General features: G+C 46.7%; 1 long non-coding RNA gene across 2 annotated transcripts in view; it reads right to left on the minus strand.

Moving 5' to 3' along the window:
* LOC147002009 (uncharacterized) overlaps positions 1–6,095 on the minus strand; it is an 84,568-nt gene extending 78,473 nt beyond the window's left edge. For both annotated transcript variants that reach the window (XR_015044531.1, XR_015044532.1), the window contains exons 1-2: positions 5,965–6,095; positions 4,691–4,885 (exon numbers count right to left, since the gene is read on the minus strand). This is a non-coding gene — a long non-coding RNA (uncharacterized LOC147002009). The remainder of the gene's footprint in view (positions 1–4,690; positions 4,886–5,964) is intronic.
* Between the last annotated feature and the right edge of the window lie 5,300 nt (positions 6,096–11,395).

Below are 11,395 nucleotides of genomic sequence, written 5' to 3' on the forward strand. Positions count from 1 at the left end.
ATTCAGGAATCAAAATCAACTTAAAAGATTTGGCATAATGCACATAACAGAATGGATGTCAAAAGGATGAAATAGATCAGTAAAGCTGGGACAAAAATAATCTCCAAGATATACTATTTAGCTTATGGCAAAAGTCCAGTTGCCCTAAGGGGACAAGGTCATCCCCTGCCTAGCAAGGAAGGGCTACCCATTAATCACCAGAACTAACGCTGGCAAAGCATGCCTCTCGGCTGACAGCCAGGCCCAAATGGTTAAGCACAGTGAGACAGGCTTTGGGGATGGTTTTGTTCCAGGAAAAATCAAAGCTGTTTCCTTCTGAACAGAAACCTGACCACGGTCGAAAAGAATAAAGACAGGCACAATTTTTTGTGTGTGTATTTGTGCTTCTCAGGCATAGAGAGCAGTTGGCTTGAGATCAAAGCTAGAAGTTTCTAAGCACATAGAGGCGGAGACTATGCATGATCATGTGTGTGAAGACAAAGGCCTACATCAAGCGTCTTTCCCTTGGGTGCCATGGTTTTATAAGCAAGATTTATTTTTAATATTAACTTAATTACTTGTTCATGTACTTACTTGTATAGATCTCTCTCTTTCTCTCTCTTTTTCTGTGTGTATGCGTGTGTGTGTGTGTACCCTTGTGTACACAGATACTCTCATCAACCAGACGAGGCATCACTTGGCCATCAGTATCTTCCCAGTCTCTAGCCATCTTTATTTCCTTGTTTCTACATCTCTCTCTTTTTTTGTTTTTGGTTGGTTGGTTGGTTGGTTGGTTTGGTTTTTTGTTTGTTTGTTTGAGACAGGGTTTTTCTGTGTAGCCCTGGCTGTCCTGGAACTCACTCTGTAGACCAGGCTGACCTTGAACTCAGAAATCTGCCTGCCTCTGCCTCCCAAGTGCTGGGATTAAAGGCATGCTCCACGACTGCCCGGCTCTACATCTCTTAAGTAAAAATTGAAGAAGAAGGAGGAGGAGGGAGAGCAGGAGGAGGAGGAGGAAGAGGAGGAGGAGGAGGAGAAAAGGAGAAGAAGGAAGAGGAAGAGGAAGAAGAAGAAGAAGAAGAAGAAGAAGAAGAAGAAGAAGAAGGAGGAGGAGGAGGAGGAGGAGGAGGAGGAGGAGGAGGAGGAGGAGGAGGAGGAGGAAGAAGAGCAGGAGGAGGAGGAGTCTAGGAGATCCCATTCCCAGAAAGGAAAGACACAGAGAGCTGCTGTGTTACCTGGGTCTAAATTTCAAATGGAAGCTGTGCACCCTCAGGAGAAATTCAAAGAGTGGGAGCCACACCAGAAGGAATTCTTCAAGAGCCAAAGCTTTCCCTTTCACTTAAATCCAAACAGTCTTCTTGCAATTCTTCAGTGCTAGAAATCCCATGGCTACCTCACATGGACTGCCACACTCTCACTTTGGACTCTTGGGCATATTCTTAAGCATATTCTCTAATCTTTGGCCAAGCAAATGGGTGTGTGGAAGAAAGACTGTATTTCCCAATATGCCTGCTCTTAGGTATGGAAAATAGGAAAAGTCAAAAGAAAAGAAAGGGCTGGTGAGATAACCCAGTGGGTAAATGCTGGAAGGCCCTGCTATTAAGGTTGCAGTCTACCGAGTTCTGATAAGGTCCCTGAGCTTGGTGCAAAATGGAGAGCTCTTTTTTTTTTTTTCAGCAGGGCTTCCTCTTCTCTGCCCAATCTTATCTGGAGAGCATCTCTAAGCACAGATGCCTGACCTTACATGGAGGATGGCCCTGTACAGAGCTTCCTGCAGGTGCTGCATGATTCAGCACTTAAGTCCCACTCAGCACTTCCTGCCAAAATGATAATTAGGTACTGTGCTATGACCAATCAGTCCTTCCCACCTGTAACTCCCAAAGAACCTGTGAGGACAGTCACGTAGTCTATGGCCGGATAACAGGTTCAATTGTTTCTCTCTCCTGATAAGAGCCTCCCCAGCAGGTTCTTGGAATTCCTCTTCATGGAAATGAAGCATTCCCAGGCCTTTACTGTAGGCAATAATGTAATATCCACCCTGGAAGTCCCTACCCACTCTCCAAGATCTATACAGCCCTTGTTTGTTCCTAATAAAGTTAAGCTGTGTTGCTGAAGCTATTCTGAAGTCAGTAAGTCAATGCTCAGGGCTAATGGCCAACAGTCCCCAAGGAGAATGGGGGGCCACAGGTAAAGGCACTTGCAGATTTCCTGAGTCCAGTCTCATGGGACTTGGGACCATATATCACTGGGCAAGTGCCACTGAATCCCTGCTTCAACTGATCAGAAGACGAGCTGTATGTGTGAGCTCAAAAGCACAGCTATTTTAAGAGTCTTAATACCAGCACTTGGTATTATCAGAGGCAGATGGGTCTCGATAAGTTAGAGGCCACCCTGGTCTACAAAGTGAGTTTCAGGACAGCCAGGGCTACACAGAGAAACCCTGTCTCAAAAGGCGGGCGGGGTTGACTTTTGTTCCCATCTTTTAAACTCAAAATCTCATTGCTGAAAAGACAAAACCATAGTTCTGGAAAACACACTATCAGTTGCTAGGAGTTTGGGTGATGCAGGTAGAACTATGAAGGGGCAACGTGGGAGAGTTTGTAAAGCTAAAGAAATGGTTCTGTAACCTCCTTGTGTTGGTGTGACTCCATGAATGTGTGGGAAAAAAAACTCATATATTGAAAACTGAAGTTTACAAAATGGTAGCTTGAGTCAAATTTCAAAAGGTCTCTGTCTCTGAGATAATTTCTAAGGTCTCTAAAATAAACTGGCCCATGGGGTTGTTCATTGCAAAAACTAACAAGAATATGTAGCCACTCCTTTTAGGTTCTAAGAATCGGGAATGACAATACCTATACCCACAGAGGCCACTGGGTCATTCAGAGATAGTGGTGGGAATGACCTCTTAGGCCATGGGGTCCAAGCCACTGGTGCAGCTGGACAAGAGCAAATCCCAAGAGCTGTTAGATCCTGTACAGGCACCTTCTGTGCATGATGATTCATGGGAAAACTTCAAAGTACATAAAATTAACCAACAAAAGAGAAAAGGAAAACACGACGTTTGTTCATGCTAAACAGTTGACCATTAGTATCCTCCCATCCCTCCTCCCATCATCACTCCTCCCATCCCTCCTCCCATCATCACTCCTCCCATCCCTCCTCCCATCATCACTCCTCCCATCACTCCTCCCTTCATCACTCCTCCCATCATCATTCCTCTCATTGCTCCTCCCATCACTCCCATCCCTCCTCCATTCATCATTCACTCTTCTCATTACTCCTCCCATCACTCCTTCTATAAATCTTCCCATAGCTCCTCCCATCACTCCTCCCATCACTCCTCCCCTAACCCAAATAAAAGTATAACGGAAGCATTATGGTCTATTTTCTACACATAGCTGCCCAAAGACTTCCAGTGGCTTCCAGAAACCTAGGAGCAATCAAGGAGTTAGAAAAGAAGCTAGACCACAAGAAGAAGCACAGATGGGATTAAATCCTTCGTCAGCACAGAACAAGAGAAAAGAGTCAACGTTGAGGATTGATGAGAAAGCCCAAATCTGGGGTTTTCTCTCTCATTTATGTTTGGGGATTGAGATTGGTGCCTAGTGTCTCAAAAATCACCCCACAGCACACCTGATGGTTGTATAGATTCCTCTTCCCACTCTTGTGCTCCAGGAGTGGTGACATTTATAATTTAGATCACTTATCAGTCAACCAAGGACCTCAGCCACAGCTCTGAGAGATGATTCTCAAGCAAAGTCCAGCCAGTCACTTGAAGCACCTTCTTTGTCTTGCTTATCTGCCTCTGGAGCTAAGAACTCAGGCACTCTAAAAGTAGAGAATATCCCTCAACCGTCAGAATCAAGAATTCGATGGGTAGGGGTATGTCTGGAGAGATCTCATTAGTTAAGAGCATCAGCTGCTTTTCCAGGAGACCTGGGTTCAATACCCAACACTCCATGTAGTGGCTAATACTGTCTTAACACCAGTTCCAGGGGAAATCTAATGCCCTCTTCTGGCCGCCATGGGTACTGCATGCACATGGGATGCCTACATACAAGTGAGATACACACAGGCATAAAATGGAAATAAAAAATAAATAGAAAGAGAGGGGCAAACACACCAGCTCTCCAGTGGGGTGATAGCACTCCCAACAGATCCTCAGCAGGCCTGCGCCTTGAACTACTAGCCACATGCCACCTGACTTTCCCCAGCTCCTTTTCACACATAAACCCACAGCTCCTGAGCCCTTATTCTAGGCCTGGTCTCCAGGAAACATCAACTAAGACATGTAGCTGGACTACTCTCACTCCTTGCCACTTCAGGAAGCTGCAGGTCTCCACTTCACACATGCGCAGTCCTCCAGCTGCGACTGCTCAGGGCCCTCAGCTGTTCCCAGCAGTCCAGACCACCTCTTTCATCTGCCCTGTTTTGTGTAACAAGCCCCAGGAGGCTGGAGCTCTAAGCCTGCAGTGACCACCAGAGGGCAGGAAACACTTTCACTGGTGCAGGAGGTGAAAGGGCTTCGCAGAGCAGTGTTTTCCCACATCCGACTCCATTCTGGCACCAGGTGGCACCTCCGTCCTCCCTCCTTCCCTCGCCGGTCTTTTCTGGCCCGGCGCCTCCCAGCCGCAACTGCTCAGGTTAAGGAACATCAAGATGGAAACGTGCCACTTGATTAAGATAAAAATAAAATAATCAAAATATGTACCACGTTCCTCCTCAGAACAGATGGCGGGGGAGCTTGCCTCATAACGTGAAGCATCAAATATGAATCAGAGGCTCATCTTCCCGCATAATCAAGAACTTGCTCGATGTTTGTGCAACAGCCGGGTGGGAGTTGGAGATGCTATCAGCGAAGGTTGAGAAATAACAAGGAATCCACTCGTGTCACAAGCCACTCAGTCTGTGGGGTAACACCAGTCTCTGTCAGATCCCCTGTCGGTATGTGGGGATGCTATGAGCATGTGAAATAAATGACAGATGTTTCTAGAGGGCCCGAAGCAGCCCTCCACCACACAACACCCATTAATTCTCCTTCCAAAGAGGGTCCCCACTACTCTGTGCTTTTTATCTCACAGAGACATCCCCGTCTAGACACTTGTCACCCCACCCCAGTGACATCACCCAAACCCATTGTGCCACGATTTATGTGTTTGCGTGTTTCCATTCCCTTGAGCTCCTTGAGAGCAGAGATCATTTCTTCTGTGACTTGATAAGCCGGGCCTAGCAAAGACCTAAATCAATGTTTGGTGAATAAATGAATAAAAATAATCAGAATTATTCAAAGAGTCTCTTAGTTCGTCTGGCTTCCTCTGCTGTATGTAGTCACTCCGCTCCACTGGACCACCAGCTTAAATCTTTTCAAAACCTTCAATAAGACAGATCTGTCTGTGCTATGAAATTATTACTAAAATATATGGAAAAGTAAAAGAAAAAGAGAGATAGATACAGAATAATGTGTGCTAAAGATGTAGATAATTGATTTAGGATGAAGGGAGAGCTATAGCGCACACACACACTCACACTCACACACACACACTCACACTCACACTCACACACTCACACACACACACTCACACACACACATTCAATATTCCTGAGGTATCCAAGGAGTACACAAGAAAGTCACTCATGTGCCACCCTATCCTTCTCGTGTGTGTGTGTGTGTGTGTGTGTGTGTGTGCGTGTGTGTGTGTGTGTGTGTGTATGTTCCTCAATATTTCCAAGATATACAAGAAAGTGAAAAAATAGTCCAGAGAAGCGTCTCAGGGAAGGTGAAGAAGTCTGATTTTTATTTACATATCCCTCTGGACCCCTAATTTTAACCTTGCATACGAATTTCTCCCTTTCAATTTAAAAGTCAGTTAATAATAGTCATTTTAAGAACCGTGAGTCAAATAACTCCCCTGCTCAAACATATTCAACGCTTGCCCGTTTCCCTCAAGTCGGTTATGCTCTTAAACCCCAACTTGAATTACTAACCTGTGCTTGATTAAAACTCTCCGCAGACCCTCTCATGAGTTAAGCAAGTCTCTATGCCGTGGGAGCACGTGCACCATCAGGGCTGTTCACAAATGTCCCAGTTCACCTTTCAGCCATGGGGCAGGATTGTATTTCTCTGCTTCTCTGGAGCTAACAGTGCCACACCCCTTACTGGGCATGGGCAGGCGGTGGTGGAAGCACACAGAGCCTACAGTAGACATCTTGCCTCCTGACATCTGTCCACTTGTGTGACCTCCTCTCCTTGAGCATAGGCTGAACCTGGTGGCTAGCGTATAACGAACAGACAATAGCAAAAGCAACGTTCACTCTTCTTTCTCTTCCCCTTCCCACGTCCACACTTATCCTAATGAAGGTCACCTACCAAGAAACTACAGTTGCCCTCCAGCCTCTGATGCAGCGAATCCTGCCAATGACCACATGAATGAACTTGGAAGTACATCCTGGGACCAGTGGGAACTTGAGATGACCATGCCCCCAGGAGACACTTTGACTGTGGTCTTATTAAAGAGCCTGAGCCAGAAATCCAGCCAGACCACATCCAGATCCCTGACTTCAAAATGGCAACATTGGTAGTGCGTGTTACTTAAAGCCGCTAGTTTTAGGCTATTGTGCTGTGCGGCAACAGTCAATGACCCTTGCTGTCCCCTTGATGGATACGAGTGAGATAGTCAAAGAAGACGACTTTGACTGAACATGGTGTCTCATGCCTATAATTCCAGCACCTGAGAGAGAACTGAGTTCAAGGTCAACCTGGGCTACACAAAGAGACCCTGCAGAAGACAAAGCAAGAATAAGACAGCTTATGTGTTTGAACAGACATTCTTAAGAGAACAGAGGGATGCCTTCCCTTCTTCCAGTGTCAGGCGCTGGCCAGATGCTATGTGCTCATTTTTAACTTTCAAACCAGCCTCCCAGCCTATATTGTCCTTAACTTAGCAAATGAGCAAACTGGAACAAACTGTGTTTAAGTGATTTGTCTGAGAGCAGGGCACGAACAAACAGCAGGCATAACAACAAGCACAGATCTGCCCCTCTCTAGAGCATCTCCACCGTGCCTGCGCACGTGGACTCCCATACTGGTACACACAGAACTCACCATGCCAGCACACAAGAAATGGATCTTCAGGGACAAAGATCATGAGGAAAACCCAGGGTCAGGTTCTAGCTCCACACACAGCTTCTTGCCCACAGCTCTAAAGAGGATATGAGGAAGCCACTCACAGACCACCTTCTCCTTCAGCTGAGGCCCATTCTGACCCATCCTCAGGAAAGGCTAAACTTTGCTGGAAACAGTACCAAATGAGAAGCGGGGAGGGATGTTCCTGGTTCAATAGATGCTCAGACTTTCAAGACAGGGAACATTAAAGCAAGCTTCAGTCCTTCTGAGCTGAGGGTCTATACGGCCTCAGCATTCACCCATGAAATGGTCCTTGTCTTCAGACCCCCTTCAGTAAAAGCCAAAAAACACTGGAAGAACTAATGGGCCATGAGCCAAGACATCTCCCACATGACTCCTCTATCCAAGCAACACCTAATTCTCCAAACCCACATTCCTAAGAGTCACCTCAGTATTTTGATTCAAACCCACGATAAACTTGTGGGTTCAACAAAGGAAGAAATTGATGTTTTAATACAACTCATTATGGCACCTTTATTAACCACAGAAATAGAGAGAGGATATAAAATAGAAAGATTAGTTTAAAATCAACACTGTGCTGGTAAGGGCAGCGCGCGATTCCGTGAACATTAATTGCTAGGTAGTCTCATTACTGATTAAATAAGAAATCTCAAATACCATTAAACAATTGTGATTAAATGCACGTCATCCTAATTGAATGTGTGGTTTATTGCCTTCCTCTGAATCGGCAGGTCACCTTCCTGTTTTGTGCCTTTGGAAAGGGCACATCTATGCGGTAACAGCATCATGCCAGGATTTCTGAGAGCCTGAATCCCTCTGAGTTGTATCCTAAAACATGGCTGTATGTGCAGCTGAGGAAGGAGGGTGCCCCACAGTAGGGAATCTGAGATGATAAAAAGGAAACCCCATTTCATGTCACATACATTTCCTCTCCTCTCCTTACTCAGCTCTGGCTTTCTGAGGCCGGGGGTGGGGGGATGGGGGGACTTACAGTCTATCTGCCTTTGGAGTCATTTGATAACTGGGGGAGTTGCTATCTTCATGGTTTACAGAGGGAGCTTTGCACCCTGCAAGCTTGCTTTAATGAGGCAGAGACTGTGGGGCAACAGAAAACCTGAGGTTTGCTCTCTCCCCTGGGCAGTGTCTGCCAAAGGTCGTCCTCTGGGGTTTTCCAAACACAAGGACACTAAATTGATCCTTGACCCTTCGGATCTGACCTTTCTGATTCACACGTCCTACTCTGCTCATCCCTTGGCTGGGACTAAGCACCAAGATGAAACAGGAGAAATGTCATGTCATGTGTGCCTATGGGCTCTATTGTCCCACATGACACACCATCCTGTGAGGGACCTAAACAGTAACAGCCCCAGCCCCAACTTGAAAAACATTACACAGTAAATTGTTCTTGCCAGGAAAGAGATGGGGTGGGAGGGGACAGGAGAGGGGGAGGGGGAAATAGAAATCCTAAATTTCAAATCTGGTGACATCACTACTCCAGGTAACAGCTCGAATTTCCCCACTTCTGGAAACTTCCCAGCCTCTCCCTCTCCCACACCCTATTCCTCTCTGTACCCTTTCCCTCCAGTGGCATCTACACTGCACCTCACAGACCCTCAGTAGACACCACTGTGTTTGCTTTTGCAGTCTGTTCCCCCGAGATGCTCTTGTCACTGTTGGGAAATTACTACACTTGACACTTCTTCAGAGTGGCAAACAGGGATTTGTTTCCTCTGGGTAGCACTGCCTTGCCACCAGGGGTCAGTCAACACATCTCTTATGCTAGATACCAGGGCTGTGCAGTCTAACAGTCTGCTGGTGAGTACTGATTTGTGTGCAGGTGATGACCACGTGGTGCCAGGAGAGAAAGATGTAGGCATAAAGTCCCTACACTCCAGAGGAACATAATGGAACCGGAGCATCCCCAAAAGCTGTCCACTGTCTGAAACAGCAGACTGGCCTAGGTAGGGAGCTAGGTAGTGATAGGTGCTAAGCATAACACCTAACCTGCTGTACTGGCTAGTTTTGTGTCAACTTGACACAGCTGGAGTTATCACAGAGAAAGGAGCTTCAGTTGCGGAAATGCCTCCCCGAGATCCAGCTCTGGGGTATTTTCTCAATTAGTTATCAAGGGGCGAGGGCCCCTTGTGGGTGGTACCATCTCTGGGCTGGTAGTCTTGGGTTCTATAAGAAAGCAAGCTGAGCAAGCCAGTGGAAGCAAGCCAGTAAGAATATCCCTCCATGGCTTCTGCATCAGCTCCTGCTTCCTGACCTGCTTGAGTTCTAGTCCTGACTTCCTTTGGTGATGAACAGCAGTATCACCAAAGTGATACTGTGATTCGGAAGTGTAAGCCGAATAAACCCTTTCCTCCACAACTTGCTTCTTGGTCATGATGTTTGTGCAGGAATAGAAACCCTGACTAACCCTGGCTTAAAATGGGCATCAGTAAGCGACTGTTGGATGGATGGATGGATGGATGGATGGATGGATGGATGGATGGAGGAAGGGAGGGAGGGCTAGAGGAAAGGAGGGATAGAGGGAGGAAGGGAGGGAGGGAGAGAGGGATGGAGGGAGAGAGGGAGGAAAGAAGAGAAGGATGGAGGAATAAAGGAGGGAGGGATGGGTGGAGAGATGAATGGAGGGAGGGAGAGATGAGGGGATAAAGGGAGGGATAGGGGGATGGAGAAAACAATGGATGAATAGATGGAGCGTTAGATGGAGAGAGGGGTGGGTGGATTGATAGATAGATGATCTTAACTTTATCTCTGTATGCAATATTCTACAAGCCTATGGTCCAAGGGCTGTGGGTGATGTCAACTTTAATTAGGACTGCTTGTTAAGAGCAAACAAGTTTGTGATAGGGTGGGAGAGGTGAAGGGAATCTGCAAGGTAGCTAGGCCCTCCTTAGAGTTCCCAAAATAACAGGGCTGAGGTGGCCCTGGGAAGGGACAGAGAAGGAAGTGGCTGCATCAGCTTTCCCCACCCTCCCACTCTGCAGCTGCAGCTCTCTCATCCCCGGGTCCCTCTGCCTCCCTCCCAATCTCAGAAAGAACAAGACACAGCAAGGCTAGAGAAAGAAAGTGCCCCGGGTCACTCCTTCTGTGTTGGTAGACATAGACAAAAAAGGCTTGGGCTGAGACAGCCGCTGCTGCTTTTCTGGCCAGCCTTCTGGGGTGGAGAAAGCCTCTGCACTTCTGTGAGCCAGAAATAAATGATGGAGGAAGGACTGCGGCTCGATTGACAGGCTGCTGCTAGATGCTCAGGCAGGAAGCCTTTCTTCCTGAGCCCATCCATTCTTCCTCAGTACGAGACAAAAATCAATAACAACTCACTTCAGATTTACAATGTTCCCAATTTGGAAGTTCAGGTTTTAAGCCTACCTTAAATATTCTGCCCAGGGCCCTAAGTCTGAGCACAGAATGTTCTAGCCTGTAAATGCAACCAACAAAGAGGGTCTGGATGAATCTGGATGCTTCTCCAGTGCAGAATACAAAGTCAGGAGGGGGAGGAGACAAGAGGAGTGCTTTGTGTGCAAGGCTAGCCTGGGCTGCATAGGAAGTTCAGGACAGCCTGGGCTACAGAGTGAGTCATTGACTCAAAATAAAACAAAACAAACAAAACAAAAACAGGAAAATGTTTTGGAAGTCAGAGGCCCCAGTCCAGTTCCAAAGCCTCATTTCACTTCTTCCCGGTACCACAGGTCAGGAGGCGTGACAAACTGTCTTATCTTTGTCTAACCTTTGCTGGACCCATGCTTGCTTCAGGGTTTAGCTTTAATATATGGCTTCAGTTTAATAGCAAAGTGGTTCTCTTAAAATGTCAGGTGATAAAATGCTGAGTCACTCATGGAGAAAAGTGGGGCCCTGAGTAGAAATGAGAATCACTGGGGGAGGTGGGGGGGGGGGGTGAGGAGGGATACCACATATCCTCAGTCTAAAGAGAAGGAGACAGAGCTGAAGTTCAGATCAAATTTAGGAGGTGGTGTTCAGCCACCAGGGGACCATTCGCTCTGAAAGATGAGAATGAATCGGATAGAACGATCCACCATCAGTTGAGATACTGTCACCCAAACTGTAAACACAGCCGTGTGTATGTGACAGTCAACACTGTGTACTTAACAGCTGACTAAGCTGTACCAAACAGAACCAAAGCTACGAAAAGAATCAAGCAAACAGCTTTTGGGATACGCAAGATGCTACACCACTGCCAATGAAAGTTCGTTTGTTTTTGTTGATAATTGTGTTGTCTTTATAAGTGAATCCAACTGCATGGTA

Source organism: Mus caroli, unplaced genomic scaffold (assembly GCF_978045245.1).
Source record: "Mus caroli unplaced genomic scaffold, Mus_caroli_1 scaffold_11, whole genome shotgun sequence".
Taxonomy (NCBI): Eukaryota; Metazoa; Chordata; class Mammalia; order Rodentia; family Muridae; genus Mus; species Mus caroli.